This window comes from Rhinopithecus bieti, unplaced genomic scaffold (genome assembly GCF_001698545.2).
Source record: "Rhinopithecus bieti isolate Rb0 unplaced genomic scaffold, ASM169854v2 scaffold_57045, whole genome shotgun sequence".
NCBI lineage: Eukaryota > Metazoa > Chordata > Mammalia > Primates > Cercopithecidae > Rhinopithecus > Rhinopithecus bieti.
In genome coordinates, this window is record NW_016822092.1 from 597,165 (window position 1) to 615,653 (window position 18,489).

Here is an 18,489-nt window from a genome sequence, read left to right on the forward strand (position 1 = left end):
AGTCTGCTGTGGTTGTGGCCAAGTGCAGGGCATGGAATGAATAATGCATTTCTTATATTTAAAAGGTAATTTTACTATGTTTTTAATCATGGTAAAACAACATACAGTTTACCATCTTAACCATTTTTAAGTGCACAGTACAGCAGTGTTAATTATATGCATATTGTTGTGCAACAGATTTCTAGAACCTTTTCATCTTGCAAAACTGAAATCCTGTATGCCTATTGAACAACTCTTCTTTTTAGCTCTGTTTTTTACTTTGGCTAAGTTAATAATTTCTGGAATTCAGTTTGCCCATCACAAACAACTGCTAAGTTGTATTCAAACATTTGTGTAGTATTAGGTCGCTTTTTGTAGGATCACGGTTCAGTTGGCTCACTCTGTCTTTCATAACCAAACTGAGCTGCTGAATAATCAGAATACAAACACAACTTTGTTTTTCATTGTATGTCAGCATGGTGCATGTATGTAGACGAACACATGGTGCCTTGGTCAGCAAGATCAGAATCACAGGAGCCTTTCAGGAAACACATGCAGTGATTAAAGTGATAGTTTCAAAGGATCTTAAAAGTGGCAAAAATGGTACAGAGCTGAATGCGGTGGTCGGGACTGGGGGAGCTGATAAATGGAGTGTGTGGTGCAGACCCCTTCCGTCTCCTATCTCTGCTTCTCTCAGGGCACTCACGAACCACAATAGCACACACTCAGACTTCCTCAGTGCCTTCTTTTGCTGCCACATTTGTTCTCTCTTTTCTGAGGTCAAGCCAGCTCTTTTGACTTTTTGAACTTTTGTCTTTATTCACAAAGGTAATTTCAAGAGCTCTTGTGGGTTCCACTTCTGGCATCCCGCTCCTCAGATATCTACTATTAGGCAAGAGCAGAGAAGTAAAGTGCATTTGGCAGCAGTCTCTGCCTTTCAAAGCAGAGCTAAATCATGTAAAATAGGTTATTTTCCATCCAGGCATTCTCTTGAGAAAGAAAACCCTCTGTGTGTCTTCCCCCACACTCTCACTTCTTGCCAGTTCAGTTGAAAAGTGTTCCCTTGATGTTATTAAATAGGTATTTTCACTCACTGAAGTGGATTATTTGATTTCTGCATGGTCTTAAGAAAACTGAGACAATAGGCATCTTAAAAACAAAGGCTGTGTGGTATCTGTGAGCTCGTAGATCTGTGGTTTTTAGGATATAGTCATAACTTTAGTATCTGCCATGATGTTCTCCATGCTGATTACATGAGCTGTAAGTAATATTTGGAATCCCTGCTCATCTCTGCTTAAGACCCATGATGGTGGTTGAGTTTGGGAAACTGAGGCAATGCTGCTTAGGGACCGCCACAGCTCCAGGCAGGTGACTATTCTTAGACTCCTTTCCAGGGACTGGACTCTCTTGCACCACTCTCTGGGGTGGTGCAGATCCTGCAAATTGTTCATACTTCCTCTTAGAAACTCTCCCCGATCTCATATCTTCTTCCTGTTTTGGCCAACCGCTTCCCCAACCTGCACATCAAGCGGGTGTAATGAAAGAGAACTTTGTGGAATTGTGGCTTTAGCTGTCCCCTCACATGTACTGGTTTTGCCTCTTGCCCAGTTCCCTGTCCTCACTGCCCCAGTGTCTTCCCCATCCTCGTCATGGTCTCCCCAGCACTGTGGCTGCCGCCATCCTGGCTGGGCAGCTCCCTCTCTCCACCCAGAGCCAAGTCCCAGGCCCCGGGGCTGCCCGTTTGGTGGTCAGGCTCCACTCAAACCTTCCATTTGACTTTCCTCCACTCTGGTCATACAGAGTCTTGCTGTGCCCAGAATGCTGGGATGGTGACTGGGGTGATGATTGGAGACAGGCAGCAGGGGATGGTTCGTCTCCAGCTGGTACTCCAAGACAGAGAGTGCCTAGGCTGCAGGTCCTGGGAACATTGCCTTATTAGATCAATATCTGCAAGCAGGTGAGTGGCAGTCTTCCCAGGACATCCTTGAGCCCTTCAGAGCATCCCCTTCTGCCTTATGCCTTGCAAAATGTGGTTTCACAAGCAGATACTTCCAAGAACAACCTTACACTGAATTTTTCTCCTAATTTGTCTTTCCAGATAACCAAGTATTACCTCATCTTCTTCTATTTAACAACTCTTTTTTTCCCTGTGTGTAACTTGTTTTTAATATTGTCAAAATTACTGCGATGCAAATAAGGAACATCAGGGCTCCAGCGGGAGCGCTGGGAATATGTGCTTGTTCCATGTTGAAATGTCAGTTTCATTTCCAGCCTCTGAATGAAGGCAGTGACTGAGCGTGGCTACCGTGAGATGCAAACACTATTCAGTTAACAAAGTTGCATAGAAATGGACTCAAGGACCTGGTCTTCCCTGGATGACAGAAGTGTCATTGACATTTCCCCTAATATTTTGATAGGAAAATTCAAGTAGAGTCGATCATTTCAAAAAGGTAAGGCAGAACGTTCACTAGTTTTAAGGCATTTGCACTTACGCTGGGTCTTCCCAAACTGCCTGAAGAGAGGATATGGTTAAACGACTGAGTGGCTTTCCTTGGAGGAAAAGGGAAACTGTGCTTCACTTTACCTTTCTGAGTCAGCCACGGTGGACACCTCCCTGAAGTGATCTCATTTAATCCTTGCATGCAACTCCAGGAGAGTGGCATTACCACCCTGCAGATGAGGAACGCTGTGCCCCCTCTGTCCACATACAGGTCACAGGAGCAGATGGAGAGATGCTCATTCTCAGACAGCAGTCTCCTGGGTAGGGAATTCTTTTGTTTGAGTTTTCCAAGCCCTAGAATTCTGCTAAGCCACTGTAGGATTTTGCCTGCAAGGCCCCATTGTCTGTGGGCTGGTTGGCCAGCTTTACTCTTCCTTCTTGAGAGTGACTCTCACATTCCCGTGGTTCTGGAGACACATTTGCTCCTCCTCCATTTGAAAGCAGTGATTTAGAAGCTTTTGAAAGCCAACCTGGCCTTCCAGCGCCCCTCACATTTCTGCTTCCTTCCCTAGCGCAGCTGCATTGTTCTTGCCTCTCATTTCTTAGCATTTCCATGAAGTTGGAGGTGGGCAGAAGATGTTCTAGTTTTCCAGTGGGATTGCTGAAGTGCAGGAGTGGGATGGCTTCGTGGGGGCTCTGGTGTGACAGTGGTATGTGACTATATGCCCCTTGGATATATTTCTTTGAGGGCAAGACTGCATCCTACTGTGGCACCCACAGCACTTAAGACTGTGCTTGGCCCAGTACAGGGATGTCAAATCCAGATAGAGCAGGAAGAACAGCAGGATCTGAAAAATTTTTGAGTCACATGTGGCTCAAGAACCAGTTAGTTGTCCAGGGAGAAGGACATTTCTAGGGGAAATGTTCATTTACTTGCATGAGCTTCAGAAAACTCTTGACCGAGTTTCCTAAAGAGCAAAGTGAATATCAGGGTTTGGGTCACTTTGGGTCCTACCAGGAAGCAGATGACCCACACAGACAAGGCAATTTGAGACTTAACAAACAAGCATGCAAGGTTTGGAGAACATGATAAGTGATGGGGAAGCACCCTCTGAGAACGGAGCTGTCATCGCCCTTGGACCTGAAAAGTAAAACAGGGGAGTGGTGTGAGGACCCCGGAAAGGATAACTTCCTGGAGAGCGCTGCATGACATGAGCTGAGCCTCGGTAGAGGGCCTCAGCCAAATCCACGGCCACATGGCTGGAAACTCTTCTCCTTTTCTGTGGGGCTACCTGTTGGCCAAACCAAACTAGTGTCCTGTTTTCAAGGGAACCCTTTGATTCAGTCTCTATGAGCAGCCTCCCTAAACCCAGAAGTGGATGTAGGAGATTAGAGCATGATCTGGAGAGGCAGGGAGAAAGTTACCTCGCTCTGGGTTCAAAGAGATTAGTCTTGGTTCTCTAGTCCAGTTGACACTTCAGACCTGATGCTGTAGCTGATTAGGACAACCCAAACTTCCCGGCGTCCCCTTCCCCAGTGGCATCCTTCCACTGAAAAATGCACCATTTGTCACTGTATAGTTAGGGTCCGTTTGATCTCATGCCCTCTTTTCTCAAAGACTGTGCCCATCAGAAATTCTTTAAAAGGGAGTACATGTTTTGGAAGCATGATCCCCTTTTGTTTTCCCTGTCGTAAACTTCCTTGTTGGAATGGGGAGGTAGAGACATGGAGGGTGAGGGCCAGATGTCTTGGCTCTTTGGCAGGTGATAGCTTTCCATTGCCAGGGCCACTTGCACAGCAGAAAAGCTCACCTACCTCTTCTACCCCTTGGGTGCTGCATCCATCTCAGAAGGGATGCGAGTGCTCCTTGGCATCCATGTTTATAATGGATGCAATGGGAAGGGTTTTCATGGAGACAGGATGCAATCTATATTTGCTCCCATCTCTTCCTTGACTCTCATTCTCTCTTTAGATCACTTTCATCTACCTTCCATTTCCACTACTGGCACTGAAAGGGTGCTGCCAAAACTTTCTGACACTTATTGCAAAATGTATTAATTTGAATGCAGCCCATGATACTCAATTGTCACCTCTTAATAAATTGGTAATCCCTACAGATGTATCTCTAGGTCTCTCTGGAGCCCTACAGTTACTTCTCCAGGGGCCTATTCGACATTTCCACCCAGACAGGTCTCCCCAGGTACCTCAACTTCACGTGTCCTAAACTGGACTCATAGCATTCCTTCCACGCCCCTTACTCCCCTCTGCTTCTCTAGCTCAGTCCGTGGCACCCGCATCTTCCTGTTTGCTCAGACTGGGAACGTTGGAACTCTCCTTGCCTCTTTCTTCTCGCCCATTCTCCATTGTGCCACACATCTAGTCTTCCATGACGTCCTGCAGGCTCTGCCGCTGAAAGAGCTTCTGAGTCTCCCCTTATTACCATTCTCTTTGGCCGTGGCTCAGAATCTCGAGAATTCTTCCCGAATTATTATAGCATCCTCTAGTTTCTCTCCTGTTGAGCTCACCCCGGGATTGATTACAAAACAGCTGCTTCTCTTGCTGAAGAATCTTTGGTGAATGGCACATGAATAGACGCTCAATGTTGTTACTCAGTAGGATCTACAACTCAGAAGCACCGTGAGATGGCACTTCACACCCACTAGGATGGCTATAATAAAAAAGACAGGCACTCTCAAGTGTCGGCGGGGATGTGGAGAAATTGGAGTGCTGGTGAGAATGTAAATTGTTCCAGCCACTTTGGGAAACAGTTTGTTCCTCAAAATGTTAAACATAGTTTCCATAGGACTCAGCATTTCCACTCCTCAGACTGTACCCAAGAGACATGAACATGTATTTCCACATGAAAGTGGTAGAAGTGTTATTCATACTAGACAAAAAGTGGAAACTAACCAAATGTCCCTCAGCTAGTGAACAAAATATGGTATGTCCATACAATGGGCTGTGACTTGGCAAGGAAAATAAGGAGGTGTTAATGTGTGCGACAACATGGATGAACCTTGAAAACATGCTAAGTGAAAGAGGCCAGACTCAATAGACCACACACCCTGTGGTTTTATTGACATGAACTGTCCAGAGTAGGCACATCTGTGGAGACAGAAAGTAGCTGCATGGCTGCCGAGGGCAGGTGGAAGTGTGTTGGGAAACAGGGGTGGCTATTCATGGACACAGGGCTTCTCTTGGGGGTGATAATGTTCTAAAATTAGAATATGGAGATGGTTGCATAACCCTGAAAATACTGAAACCCAGTGAGTGGTCCACTTTAAAAGAGTGAATTATATGGTGTGTGAATTATATATCAAGAAAGATTTAATCTTGTATGGCTCCCTCCTGCTCACAGAATGAGGTCCATGATTGGTAGAATAGTGCAGAGCCTTTGAACCTGTGTCCGGGCCGGTCCCCATATCCATCCATGTCTCTTCCACCGCACTTTGCCTCTGCCCTGATGCTCCCCACACAGAGAATGTCTTGCCATCGCCAGATCACACCTGTTCCCCTGTAGAACCCCTACTCATCCATCAAAACCCAGCTCACATGTCACCCTCTCTGGATTTCCTGCCCACTCCCGTTAGGTTTAATTGTTTTTGTACTTGTGTTTTCCTCACTTTTTAGGCATGTGTCGATTATAGCACATACTGTACTATATTTTAAACGTTTGTGTGTCTCTCCTGCAGTGGACTGTGAGCTTCCTGGGGATGTACCAGTATTTTACTGGTTTGTTTTTCTATGCCACGCTTGTAGGAGAGGGCATACATGCTAGCGCACTGTCAGTGCCCAGTGAAAGTGGTCGAAGTTGAATTCTATCAGGCAGACTGGCTGGGAAACAACAGTAAGGACCCTGAGGAACCGCAATGAGGAGCTTTTTCATGGCAAGGACAGTGGGGTGAAGAGAGGAAACAGAGCCACAGGCAGTGCTTCCAGAAGGCTCTACCTAGTACGTGACCTGCCATACTCTAAGTAGTCCTGTCTCATGAAAACGGCAGTTTGTCAGCAGAGCTGATTTCCACCCTGAGCCTGAGAGGACTGAGACTCAGGACCATGTGTTGGAGCTGGATGCATGGGATGGGAATGAGCCCAATAGAAGGACAGTCGATGGGACTCCACGGGCAGGCATTGAGAACCTAGTATATGGCTGGCATTGTCATGCTAGAGGCCGATGACAATCAAAGGTGGGCAGTTGAAAGTAATGCTGCTGATTGTCATTGTCATCTGGTAGAGTCATGTCCATCACGAAACAGGTGCCAGTGCACATTTCTGCAAAGAAGGAAAGAAAGCCGATGAGCTCTTCAGAATATGAGCTCTTCAGACAATTGTAAGTCTCCTTTACCCATTACAGCATCTTCCATGGCACCCACCCTGCTCTTACCCTGGCATGCATGGGCCCAGACAGACGATGCTATTGAAAGGGCGATCTGAACCTCATCTGCCCTTCCTTAGAGGCCTCTGGTGGGGGCAGATCTCTGCTCTTAGCCCCCGCTTTCAGCAGAGCGGGGTTTCAGGCCACCTACTCCCTGCCCCTCTCCCCAGGTGGGTGGTGGAGACCCTCTGCTCGTGCCCCTCCTTGGTCTCTGATTCCCTCTCCTCTCAGGGCCAGGTTTTTTAGAGCTCAGAGAGGGAAAGTGGGATAGAAAACAAGTGACAGCCTTACCACCTGCTGAGTGAATTCCAGATCTTTCCTGTTTTCCATTGCTTCCTCATCCTCAAACCCTTCTTCCCCCTCCTCGGACTAAGGGAAGAATCGCTCTGCTCTATGCCTCATAAAATTGCAGCTCTCCACGTCTCAAGGTGGCTAAGGAACAGGCAGCACATCCTTCAGATCAGCTGTGTGCCTCTGATGGGCTGGTGGTCTTCTGTCCTGGGATTTCCAGGTCATGAAAGGGCAGGGAGAATTAAGCCCAGTCAAGGAGGAGAAAGAGAAGGAGTAGGGGGAGGAGGGGGACCAGGAGGAGGATAGGGAGGAGGAGGAGGCGGACAGGGAGGAGAAGGAAGAGGAGGAGGAGGAGGAGGTAGAGGAGTTAGTTGGTGGTCTGTGCTTCCCCGGATGATAGCCTTCCCTTGTTTTCAACTAGCCCAGGCAGATTGATTTTGGAGAAAAACCCCATCTATGGCTGTCCCTGCTTGGTTTACTCCGGCCGGCCTTTTGTTCTAGTGCCAGTTGTAATTACCCAGGCTGAAGAGATGCCTGGCGGCCACTGCTTTTCCGTTTGCCCCACTTTTGATTGGCCTAATTATTTCTGTGGGTCTCCAAAGCCTGGACTGAAGCCATTAAAGCAACCAGAGACTTGGCATGTGCTGCGGCCACTCTGGCTGTTAAGTGTCTTGTTTTTCTGTGCCTGAGCACTTTCTTTAGTTCCAGCCCAGGAATCTCCATGTGCCCACTGGAGGATGGAGCTATAGTTTGTCTCTCAGGCACTTTCCTCTCTACCCTCCCTCCTCCAAGTATTCCCTAGAGCAAGGATTCCCTCCCTTTCCTCCCCTGGGACAACATGCATTGGTCATGACCACTTACTTTGAGCACTGGGGTAAATGGCTAAGGTTGTCTGTGGCTGTAGATGATCACCCAGAAGGTCCAGCCGCTTACCCCAGGGCCGCATGCAACACCCGAAGGTGTGGGGAGAGGCCTATGCCTCCTCTACACACCCACATCCCGTTCACAGCGACCCAGTTATCAGACTCGGCCTTTGCACTGAGGGACTCCATGCCCAGAGGCTGGTGGGCTTCCTATCTGCACCACCTAGTGCAGATTCCCTGCATTCCTGGAGCCATCTGCAGTAAGCATTTCCACATCTCCCGGCCTCCCTGACCTTCCCAGTAAGGAAACAGTCTTCATCATCTTCCTTGTGTGTATCATTCCCGTTGTTGGTGTACCATTTTCTGAGTATTTGCCAGACTCTGTGTTTCTCTTGAAATCTAGAGCTCAGGGTGGTCTGTGGTCTGCAGTTCTTTGGATGTTGAACATTAGGGGGTCTGCCTCTTGCTTTAGGTTTGAAATCAGTTGCATTCCTGATGCAGGCAGCTAAGGATTCACTCTGACTCTGGGCTTTTTTTCTCATGCTAAGAGTTTCTCATCTGAATTCGTTTTTAATTTCACCTGAAGTGGACACTGTTGAGCAACCCTCTGTACCCTCTGCTGCCTGTTAGAACAGTGGCCTGGGTGACTCTAGACCCTCAGCCTCTCATCACCAATCCGGCAATCCGCAGTTCCCCCACATCATACCAAGCTGGGCTCGGTAGAGCCTCGGCAACCTCAGAGCCCTTCTTCACACGTTACCACCTCTCTCCAAGGGCATCCTTTGGACTCATGGAATGACTTGGGATGCACACAGAGCCACCGTTCTAGAATGGCTTTCGTGCTTGCTGACTTGCACTTTTTTTTTTTTTTTAATTTCTCTGAGTTGATGGCCTCCACCATTTTCATTTCTAAGAGGTCTCTGGGAACTTTTAACAAATTCTGATTTCATCTCTTTGGAGTATTTTTATGGTACCTCCCCCATCCATTTCTCTTTCCCGTGCCCCCTCGCTCCCTATCCCCTGTGGAAGCAAACATTCAAGCAGAGAATCAGAACCTGAGCCAGTGCCCAGTGTTGGGGTAGGAGGCTATGGTTTCTGTGAATCCTTCGTAGGTGTGACAACCTCCTACACCAGACACCCTGCAGGGTGTGAGTGTCACCCTGCTGCCTGAGCAGCAGGCTCCAGTACCTCCCAAAACAGCACTCAAGGTTGTCCTCTCCTGAAGGTTGTCTCTTATAAACCAAGTCTCTGAACCAAGAGCACATTTTCAAGAACTCCAGTCATTTTGATATATTCAGTGGGTAGAAGGAGGGTAGATTCTCTTCCCTGAAAGGGGAAGAGAGAAAAAAAGATTGTTTTTGGTTTGTTGCCTTGTTTTATAAATGCCTCCTTATATTCCACATAATGCTTCCTCAATTTAAGAAAAAAATAAGCTGGGCGCTGTGGCTCACGCCTGTAATCCTAGCACTTTGGGAGGCTGAGGCAGGTGGATTGCCTGAGTTCAGGGGTTTAAGACCAGCCTGGGCAACATGGTGAAACCCCGTCCCTACTAAAATACAAAAAATTAGCCAGGCGTGGTGGGGCACGCCTGTAGTCCCAACTACTCGGGAGGTTGAGGCAGGAGAATTGCTAGAACCTGAGAGGCGGAGGTTGCAGTGAGCCGAGATTGCACCACTGCACACCCAGCATGGGCAGCAGAATGAGACTCTGTCTCTCAAAAAAATAAATAAATAATAGGACTTTTAAAAAATTCCATGTCAAGCTGAGAGCTGCAGCCTCCTGTTTGAAAATCCACACCTCAGCAAACTGCCACTCGATCATTTGGCCCTGAATTTGAGCATGCCATCATTTGAGTCAGTGGGTTGGGTAATCATATAAGGGGCCCAGTAGGACTTGAAAACACAATTGTTTGTTATGCTGTCCTGGTAATGACTTCCACCTTCTTTTTTTTTTTTTTTTTTTTTTTGAGGCGGATCTGGCTCTGTCCGCCCGGACTGGAGTGCAGTGGCCGGAATCTCAGCTCACTGCAGCTCTCGCCTACCGGTTCACGCCATTTCTCCTGCCTCAGCCTCCCTAGTACCTGGGACTAGCAGGCCTGCCACCCCTCCCCGGCTAGTTTCTTGGTATTTTAGTAGAGACGGGGTTTCACCGTGTTAGCCAGGAGGTCCTCGATCTCCTGACTCTCGTGATCCGCCCCATCTCGGCCTCCCAAAGTGCTGGGATGACAGGCTTGAGCCACCGCGCCCGGCCGACTTCCACCTTCTTAACAGCTGAGTAAAGAGGTCTGGCCCCACGTCTTCCCGGGCCTGCTGGTGTTAATAAATCGTGGTGCATTTTCTTTTCCCCAGTCCAGCATTCTGTTTCCATCTTGGATGCTGAAAGAAAGTCACGGTTTTGCTTGTTTCATTCATGAGCGGAAGTGATCACCTTAAGAATCTTCCTTTTCCACACAGGCTGGACCTTCACGCAGCCTCACAGATTAGTCTCTCATGCCTTTGGAAGACCACGTTTTTGAGGCTAGAGACCTTTTGGGGATCCCAAAGTATTTCCAAATGTGGATCTTTCTTTTCTTGGCACAGTTGGCATAGCTAACAGGTTTGGTTCCTCATGTGCGAGGCATACATCCCTGAAACATAAGGTTTTCTGTGCTGGTAGTGACTGTCCCCATGATCAAGCAGGACACAAAGGAACTGGAATAAAATTGCCTGTTAGTTTTAGGAGACACTGGGGACTGGGTGCAGTGGTGACACTGTGGGCTAGAGGGTGGGTTGGGGGTGGAGGTGTAAGACAAGATGGTTTTTATGAAAGGTTCTGGGTTCCTGAGGGGAAGGGATTGTGCAGGGGATCAAGCTAACGTTTCCTACACAAGGACCATGTACCATGCTCTTGCTCATAAGCGCCTTTCATTTGATCTCATTTAATGTAGAGACGGTGAAAAACCATCCACCTCTGTAGAAAGCTGGGCCTGAGGAGCAAAACCCCTCAGATAGGAGGTAACACTTTGTTCCTGGACTGGGAGGGGAACTCAGGCAGCTTTATTTTTTCCGAATGCTGATAATTGCCATTCACTGAGCACTTTTTATATGCAGGGTGTATTATATACATCGTGTCATTTAATCCTCACAAAAGCCCAAGGAGGCAGGGTTCTGAGATTCTATTGCTACAAAAGAAAGCACTTCAAAGCTTCTTGATGTGAAGTGGCCACAGTCATTTGTTTTGATCACAAATCTGAAATTAGGACAAGGCTCAGCAGGGACAGCTTTTCCCTACTCCTTGCAGCCACAGCTGGAGCGGATGCCTGGGGCTAGAGGATTTCCTACTTACGTGGCCCCTGACATGTTGCGGAGCATTCAGAGGGGACCCCCTTCCAAGATGTCCTCTCACATGACTGACAAGGTAGTGCTGGCTGTCAGCCGCGAGTTCAGTCAGGGCTGTTGGTTCCACTCCACCTGTGCTCCTCCACGGTGCTAGTTGGGCTCTCCCACAGCATGGCAGCTGAGACCTAAGGGCAGGTCCTCCAAAACAGGGCATGGAAGTTGCCAGTCTCTTAAGACCTGGGCCTGGAAACTGGCACAGCATCACTTCTTTCAGATTCTATTTGTCGAGCAGACACAGAGCTTGCTCAGATTCAAGGCGATGCAGCAAAAGAAACCACAGCTCTCAATGGGTGGTGCAAAGAGTTTACAGCCATCTTTATTCTACCAGAGGTGCAGAAACGTTAAGTGTCTTCCCCCGGATTACTCAGTCAGCAAGTGGACAGTACCCCATCCCCTGCTCTCTTCCAGATCCCGTGACAGTCCTGAGTTGGCCAGAGCACCTGACTGACCTCGGGTCAGCTTTCTGTGTCCATTTTTTGCCATCAGCTGTACCTGTAGCATCAATGCCCACCACAGCTCCAGAGGCCCACTGAAGTAGATTCTCTAAGCATTACTAAATCACCTTTATTTGGAATTGACTTTAAGAGCAACATTGGCAGGACCCTAGGCTTGGGAAGAAAACACCCAGGGAGCATATTGTAACCATCTTCGGATGTGGGAGGCTGACTGTGCAGGTCACAGCACAGCTGGTGTTCTGTGGCCTCCATTGTTCTTGAGTAGTTGACAAACTACAGCCGGTGGGCCCGAGACTGTCACCTGCATATGTGCAGTCCTTAAGAAGAAAATGAAAATGTTTTTACGTTTTCAGATGGTGGAAGAATGAAAGCAAAATAGAATACATAGCACAGTTGAACAGATGCAGAGAGAGAGTGGATGGCCCAGCAAGCCTCTCACAGAAACAGCTTGTTAATTGCTGTCCCAGAAGGCAGACCTAGCACCTATGTGACCAGAGGTAGATCTCAGGTCGCTATAAGAAAGAATTTTCTAACTAGAGTTGTCCGTCAGCAGGAACAGCAGCTTTGAGCTGAAGGCCATGCAGGCAGATGCTATGCCGTGGACACTATAGGTTGGTGGTGTGCTGGTAAAGCTCTAACAACAGGCTCCCCAGGGGAGAGAGCCTTGGTTGGTAATGTTTGCCTATTTCTGTGGTATAAATGCTCCCACATGGCCAGTCTCCAGCTGCCAGCATAGTAGCACTAAATGCGGAGTCGGGAGGAGATGCACACGGTCAGCTCTCTCAGGAGCTCCAGCTTCCGCTGTGATGGGCTCAGGTGATCATGAGTATGTAATGCTGCTCTTGAGTAGCTCCCAGTGCAGAGACTTGCAGGGTCTTGGGGAGGGACAGTAGTGCTGGGGAAGACTTCTGTGAGATGCCATCTGCTGCTCTCGGGCCACAGGCAGCCATGGTTAACATCCACAAGCCCAGAAAGATTAAGTACTTTGCCCTGGGCCACACAGCTGCTAAATTCTACATGCTAGTTTATTGTTCTCACATTTAGTTTAGAAAATCTTGATTTCTGCAAACAGATTGATAAGTTTGACTACATTCAAATTTAAAACATCCGTTTAACAAAACATCACTTTAAGCAAAGTTAGAAGGCGAATAACAGATTGAGAGAAAACATTTAGAATATGTGAGATCAAGACGCAGTATCCAGAATATGTACGGAGCACCCATCAATCAATTAAAGTTAATGACTATGATGGTTCAGTGAGAAAATGGGCAAAGGATGTGGACACACAGTTTATACCCACTCAAGTACAAACAGCTACTAAACATGAAAGATGACCAATCTTGCTACTAAGCAGGGAAGTATATGATAAAACATTGGTTCATGTTTTCCACTTATTCGACTGGCAAAAATAATACTATGCAAGGGCCAGACGTGGTGGCACACGCCTGTAATCCCAGCACTTTGGGAGGCCAAGGTGGGCGGATCACCTGCGGTCAGGAGTTTGAGATCTGTCTGACCAACACGGTGAAACCCTGTCTTTGCTAAACACAAAAATTAGCTGAGTGTGGTGGCGCACACCTGTAATCCCAGCACTTTGGGAGGCCAAGGTGGGCGGATCACCTGAGGTCAGGAGTTTGGATCAGCCTGACCAATATGGTGAAACCCTGTCTGTACTAAACACAAAATTTAGCTGGGTGTGGCAGCGCACGCCTGTAATCCCAGCTACTCAGGAGGCTGAGGCAGGAGAATCACTTGAACCCGGAAGGTGGAGGTTGCAGTAAGCCAAGATCATACCACTGCACTCCAGCCTGGGCAACAAGAGGAAAACTCTGTCTCTTTAAAAAAAAAAAAAAAAAAAAATCCAAGCAAGTGAGGACGTGAAGCCAAAGCAACTTCATGAACTGCTGCTGGAGGAATATAAGGTTATGCAGCACAGCCTGCAACTGAGCATTACCTTGACCCAGAAATTCCAAAGTGAACTAGATATCCTGGAGCTTAGAAAACCTGTCACATCCTCAGAGTAGTCAGATGCACAGGGAATCATTGCCTTCTGGTTTGTGATAGTGAAAATTTGGAATGGACATAAAGACCATCAGTTAGGAAAGGACTAAATAAACTCTTATGTGGACCTTCGGGTGAACATTAGGCTACAATGACAAGGATGCAAGAGATTGATAGCAATGGATATTGCTGAGGTGGAATAGCAAATTGCAGATTGATGCATAGACTCTGTTGTCATTTATGTTCTTAAAATGTAAATAAAACCATGCCATATGGTACATAGACTTTTCATATAAAAAGTTCTGGAGGCCTATCCACCATACTCATGACAGTGCATGCTTTTGGGGAGGTAGGGAGGGGGAGAGCCAGTATTGGGGAGGAGGGGAGATGTTCAGAAGTGGCTTCAGTTTTATAGATGGAGGTTTAACTTTTTCTAAAGGTCACTATATTTGTAAGAGACCGAGCCAAAATTCAGTTCTTTCCAAACAGAACCATGGCTGTAAAGGAACCTACCATCTTCCTCAGCAAATTCAGACCCAGCAGGTTGGCCGTGGGGAGGCGCCCACATGGAGAGGGGTGTCTGGGTGTGGTTGCCTCAGCCCATGAGGTTGACCTTGCTCCTGAGGGTCCTCTCTCATAATATGTGTGACTTCCATCCTGGCCTCAGGTCCCCTTGACACTCGCCTAAGCAGGAAAATGGTTTTTGCTTAATTTATTGTTGCACAGCTGGGACAACTGAAGAATTTTAAATAAGACTTTACTGAGAGCTGAGAATGACAGGAGGAAAATAGAGTCACAGTAAGTAGGTGGTGTTGCTTATAAATCTCAGGGTTCTTGTGCCAAGTTTGGAATGGCCAACACCTCCTCCCTGCTCAGCCTGGCCACCCACCCGCTCTGCTTGCTCGCTCTCCCCTTGCCCCCCTGGCTGCTCTCAGGAATGTCTAAACTCCACTGTGTCTAGACCCAAAGGAAAGATGCAGACAGAGTGTTCCCTCTCCCATGCAACCGTGGCCCACCTTCCAGCTTTCCTATTTCGTGACTAAGAGCCAACCTCTTCCCCAGATTTTTGGTCCCAGGAATGTCCATCTGTTTCAGCAAAACCCTGTTCTCAACCACAGGAGTTCAGGCCCTATTCTGTCATTAGCATGAGGTCCATATCGGAGTCCCATGCTGTAAACCTAGGACCTGGGCAGGAGACACTCACAGGAGCTTCAAGGTTTTCTCTCTCCTATGGCTCTGAGGAGTTCAGGTCAAGGATTGCTGCAGGGAATATTGGCACCATTGCCATGTGCCAGATGCTCATATCCTAGCCATGTTCTCTTCATCAGTCCCGTTAGAACCGTAGGAACTAATATCCTCATTTTACAGACATGGAAACTGTGCCTCTGAAAGTAACTTAACCTCTCTGAGGACACAGATCCCAATGCAAACCAGGCTACTGCCTGCAGTGCCTCTGAACCCTTGAGCCATGTTCTTCTCCTAGGAGTTTGTTCTAGGGACCTTCAGGAGGCTCCTTCCTGCTTTCACACAACCTCCCTAGGTAAAAGGAAAGATCCCCTCCCCCATGAACTTTGAGTGCCAGGCATGCATGCTGTTCTATGAGAATCCGTGCAGCTCCTTTTAAGTTGTTACTTGAACTTGAATTTGAGGTGAAAACAGACAGAACATGTATTTTCAGATACAGCTTGCATTTTGGATTTAAAGAAGGTAGGGCTAATTCAGGGGAGGCCTTAAGGTTAGAAACTTCGTTGATAAGATTCATTTAATTTGAGGGAAACAGAGCATAGAAGCAAAAAATGTCTCCGACCCCCTGAATCTATTTCCAACCTTAAATTCACTCCTGTTTGACAAATGCAGAAAGTGAATGCCCTGTGTTCCTTCTTTCCCTTCCTGTGTCCCAGCTTCAGTTTTCATTCAGCAGAGTCCTCCAGCGACCCCAGGAACTGAAATTAGAGCGTGAGAGGTGAGCGTGTGAACACCCTTCAAGGCTTCCCCTAAGTTAACAGGAAAGAACATTCAACACAGTGATGATGGTGGAGCATTGAGTTTCTGTTCTTGGTTTAATTAGAGGCACAGCCAAGAGGTAGTTGGGACCACCTCACTCCTTCATGCCGTATACACCAGGATAGTTATGGTAAAGGAGGAATCATCTTAAAATGCTTGGGGAATTCCTTATGCCTCAAAGAGAGCCCCAGATATATATTTCTCACCCATATTTTTCTGACCTGAATGAAAACATTGTTATAGCAGTACCTGAATGAGCCCTTCCTTCACAGGAGAATCCAAATGCAAGACTAAGAAAACACTTCAGTGGATTCTAATTATCTTCCCCTTTCCTTGCTTCTCTTTATTTCCTGAATTGCTTTAGCCAACCTGTAATATTTTGCTTGCAGCTTGTGAGGAGTTATTACTTATTATGGGTTAGATTGGATACTCCCCCACAAAAAATTTTGTTGAAGTCGTAACCTACGGAACCTCAGAATGTGTGATCTTTGGAAAGAGAAGATCATTCTTCTCATTGGTTACATGACCAAGTTAAAATGAGGGCGCTTGGTTGGGCTCTAATCCCATATGACTGCTGTTCTCATAAAGGGGGAGTGTGGATGCAGACACAGATGTGTGCAGAGGGCAGCCTACAGGGAGAGACTCAGGGGAAGCGCCAGGTGCAGGCGGGGACAGGAGTGCTCACCTGCAAGCCCAGGAGCACGGAGATTGCTGGCAAAGCCCCGGAAGCTGGGAAGTGGCCAGAAGGGATTCCCCACCAAGCTTTAGAGGGAGCTTGGCTCTGTAGACACCTTGAGTTTTGACTTGTAACCTCTAGAACTGAGGCAAGAAATTCTGTCATTTTAAGCCACCCAATTTGTGCTACTTTGTTAGTGTAGCCCCGGCAAACTAATACACTACCTATACCTAACCCTTTTACTTTTTTTTATTATTATTTTTATTATTTTATTTTTATTTATTATTTTTTAAATGTTATGTAGAGATGGGAGTCCCACTGTGTTGCCCAGGCTGGTCTCAAACTCGTGGCCTCGAGCGATCCCACCTTGGCCTCCCAAAGTGTTGGGTTTATAGGTGTGAACCACCATGCCTGGACCTAACCCTGTTAAAGTATACATTTAGGATGAAATAAAATTGAAAATTTTAGTTCCGCTCTCCTAGTCAGTGTGACATTATATTTTTCAAAGATGGCTTCATCGTTACTTGCTGTCCTACCTGTAGGACCAAACACCTGAAATCCCCCTTCAGGAGCTGGATTCTAAATCCCCCTCCCTCAGGCCTGGACCCGTTTGATGCTATGTGACTCCTGAGGCGGCATCCACCTGCTTGCTGGGACACTTGCTCCAGAACCCTGACCTGCCCATGAATGGTCTTAAGGCCAGTGTGCTATGAGGGAGCCCAAACTAGCCCAGATGGAGAGACCACCCAGAGACATGAGACTACAAGGAGATAGGTGCCCAGACAGCCCCCAGCTGCTCCAGTGCCCCTGCCGTCTCAGCTTCAGCCATTGTCTGATTGTAACCCCATGACACACCCTAAGCCACAACTGCCCAGCCAACTCTTCCTGAATTTCCAACCCATAATATGATTGTCATGGTTAAAGCCTAACATTCTGGGGAGATTTGTTACACAGCAATAGATAACCATAATAGCTAGCATGATCTGTGCTTTGCATTGGTCACTGTTTTTTAATTTATAAAATGTATTACATTATTACTTCTGATTAAATAGTTTTATATTTAAAGCAGACAGAAGACAACCACAAAATCTGGTAGCTTAACATAATAGGATTCGTCTCTCACCCACTCAAAGTCTCATGCAGATAGGATAGGTTGATGACCTCCTTCAGGCAGTGACTCCAGGGTCCACGTTCCTTCTGCCTAGTCTCTGCTGCCCCCGATGCTTCTTGGAGTCCTGTGCTGGGTCACCTGTGTTCTGATGGCCAAAGAGAGAGAAGAGAGTATGGGTGGGGGATCACATCGGATGTTTTGGACTGCATCTGAAGTGCCACACATCATTTTGTTTTTTTGTTTGTTTGTTTGTTTTTTTGAGACGGAGTCTCGCTTTGTCGCCTAGGCTGGAGTGCATTGGCGTGATCTCGGCTCACTGCAACCTCCGCCTCCTGGGGTCAGGCCATTCTCCTGCCGCAGCCTCCCAAGCAGCTGGGACTACAGGCCCCCCACCACCACGCCCGGCTAATTTTTTTTTTTTTTTTTTTGTATTTTTAGTAGAGACGGGGTTTCACCGTGTTAGGCAGGATGGTCTCGATCTCCTGACCTCATGATCCGCCTGCCTTGGCCTCCCAAAGTGCTGGGATTACTTTGGGATTACAGGTGTGAGCCACCGCGCCCAGCCTATTTTGGTCCGTATTTTACTGGCTAGAAGTAGTCCTGGATTCAAGGAGCTGGGAAATGCCCCTTAGTTGGGGGTCTGCAAGAAACAAGGTAGTATGGTGGGAACATAGCCGAGGCTCTGCCACATCTGCACACAGATCAGAGGATCTCAAAATACCAGCGCTGGAAGGGCCTTGAGAAATGAGCTTATCTGTGTGTCATCTCTGCGTCAGGATGAACAGAGTCTTGTTAAAATATAGATCCTGGGGCCTCACTCAGGAAGTGGGTACTAGGAAATTGCATTAAAAAGATTCCCCAAATTATTGTTGTGTGCACTAAGGTTAGAGAACCACTTAACCTGGTTACTCAACCCT